The sequence below is a fragment of the Mauremys reevesii genome, linkage group 17 (assembly GCF_016161935.1).
Source record: "Mauremys reevesii isolate NIE-2019 linkage group 17, ASM1616193v1, whole genome shotgun sequence".
NCBI classification, from domain to species: Eukaryota; Metazoa; Chordata; order Testudines; family Geoemydidae; genus Mauremys; species Mauremys reevesii.
In genome coordinates this window covers 34,250,960-34,253,403 of record NC_052639.1, presented here as the reverse complement: position 1 = coordinate 34,253,403, position 2,444 = coordinate 34,250,960, and the positions used below count along the sequence as shown (strand labels likewise).

The 2,444-nt window shown below is 51.6% G+C and overlaps 1 non-coding gene across 1 annotated transcript; it reads left to right on the top strand.

Moving 5' to 3' along the window:
• The first annotated feature begins 1,108 nt into the window (after positions 1-1,108).
• TRNAQ-CUG lies at positions 1,109-1,180 on the top strand. The gene has a single exon. It is a non-coding gene; the product is annotated as a tRNA-Gln (tRNA).
• The last annotated feature ends 1,264 nt before the right edge of the window (positions 1,181-2,444 follow it).

The following is a 2,444-nucleotide window of genomic DNA, read 5'->3' as shown; positions in this document are numbered from 1 at the left end:
ATGGAAGGAGGCTCCCACCTCTGCTGCTGCCATTCTGCAGCCTTTCATATGGATTTGTATTAGCTAATGCAACCCCCCCACTCCTCTAATCCAGCCATGAAACATGGAGACAAGCTCCTGAAAGCAGGGCCCAGTGGTGCAATGGGTTAGTGCCCAGGACTTACAGAGCAGTGCTGAGTGGAGTGATGCTGAGGTTGTGAGTTCAAACCTCACCTGCAGCCCTAGTTTCCTTTAAGCAAATGGCTTCTGCCAATCAGTTTGCCCTGCAGAAAATACAATTCCTGCTCAGAAGACACTGAGGTCCCCTTGCTTTACAGAGAGCAGGGCAGATTCCACAGATCTACCAGGCTCTGCCCTCCACCAGCTGCCTGTGTCAGGAGGGGTCAGGCAGAGCCCAGAGCACTGCCCCTGACTCCCTCTCAGTCTTTGCTCCCCAAACCACCTGTGTGCTCACCCACTTCGCTGTGAGACTCAAACCCTGCCTGGCTTGCTGTATGCTGGTGTGGTTTTCATCTGTCACGTTGATGTGCATGTGGGTCCTGTGTGATTTTGGTGGATGTCTTGCATAGTTCTGTGTGCATGGATGTGTGTATGATTTTTGCATTAATATTGTTTTTTGCTTTGTATTCTTTTGATATGTGGGTTTTGTGTTTCCTGTATTTTTGGTGTGGATTTGTTCTTTCTATATTTTGTGAGGTTTTCCTTTTTGTGTATATGGCTCTGTGTGCTGTGTGGGTTTGGTTTTTGTTATGTCTGTGTGGGCCTGTGCAGTGTGTGATTTTCTCATTCTCTGTGTGCGTGTTTGTCTCTCTGTTTGTATCTTCATGTGTAAATTCACTGGAACTTTTCAAAATCTGCACAGCTTTGCCAATTTTCACCAGGAATTTTTCTCCATTAACAAATTCTCACTTGTTCCCTACCCGTTGGTGACCATTGCCCCAGGGGCCTGTCAGTCTCAGGGTCCTGATTTCCCATTGGCCCTTCCCCCTTCTATTGGGACTGGGAACTAGCCAACCAAACCCCACTAAGTTTTAGTAAAGGGCCAACAGTCCCTTACACAAGCCAGCCCTGTGAGAGTCTCCAATGTCCCAAGAGACCAATACAAGCTGGTCCCATGGTGTAAAGGGCAGCACTCAGGACTCTGAATCCTGCAATCTGAGTTCAAATCTCAGTGGGACCTTGTGTTAGCTGGTGGTAAAGATCTGGTGCTCAAAGTGCTTTCCTGTCTCCAGCTATACAAAAGTGGGTCATTTTCCTCCTGCTGGTTAACTCCTTTCCCCACCAGAGCCAGGTCTTTGGTGGGGGTTTAGAAGTGGCTCTAGTGGTTGGGATTCTCACTGCTTCACCTGATGCCCACAAGTCTGGTGCTTGTAGCCACACTTTTCCTCTTGCTCACATGGCACTTGAAGAAAGCAGTGCCAGGGCCAGGCTTGATAGGCAGGAGGGAGGCAGAGTCCCAGGCTGGAGCCCAGCACACCTCTCCTCCTCTGGGCACCTGGAGCAGAGGCGGCTGGTGCTGACAGCTCCGAGGGAAGGCTTATAAGCCACAGAGCGACTGAGGGCGGGGCTAGACGAGGGCAGGACCATGCCTATGTGTGGCCAGCAGACAGGCAACAAGACTCCCGGCCAGCCTGCTCCCTGCCATGCCAAACCCCACTGAAGGCCACCCGCAGACCACCATGCGGGCGGCTGCTGATGCTCTGTGTCCAACATCAGTAGACGGTAGGAAAGCAGGGCCAGCCCCTGGTGGGGCCTCTTACTGTTCCCATACCCCATGCTCACTTTTGCAGTGGGGCAGGAGATGTTATCCCAAGAGGCTTTTCTCCAGCTGGTGAGAAGCAGAGAAACATCCAGGCTCCCAAGGCGCTATGTAGCAACCCCCCTCAAGCACAGGGACAGAGGGAAACTGCTCCACACGCTAGCCCGGGCAGCCGTCCATTTCCTTTGGGAATTCAGGAATAGCAAAGGCTAGACTGGAAGCACCTGGGGCTCATGCCCCAGCCTTTGTGACATCCAACCCCCAACTCCTTCCCGGGGCTCTAGCTGAAGGAAGCCAGAGCATTGGCCTGAGCGGCCAAGAAGAGGTTCCAGATTTGAAAGGAGCAGGACTTTCAGCATGAAGGTAAAACTGCATCAACACAACCACAAAGGGACTTGACCTCAAGTTTTTGATTCAAAGTCAGGCACCTTATCCGTTAAGCCATGCGGGCGCCTACTTCATGCACTTCTTTGGAAAAGGTGGACACTGTGGGTACGTCTACACTACGGGACTATTCCGAATTTGCATAAACCGGTTTTGTAAAACAGATTTTATAAAATCGAGTGCGCGCGGCCACACTAAACACATTAAATCGGTGGTGTGCGTCCATGGTCCGAGGCTAGCGTCGATTTCTGGAGCGTTGCACTGTGGGTAGCTATCCCGTAGCTATCCCATAGTTCCCACA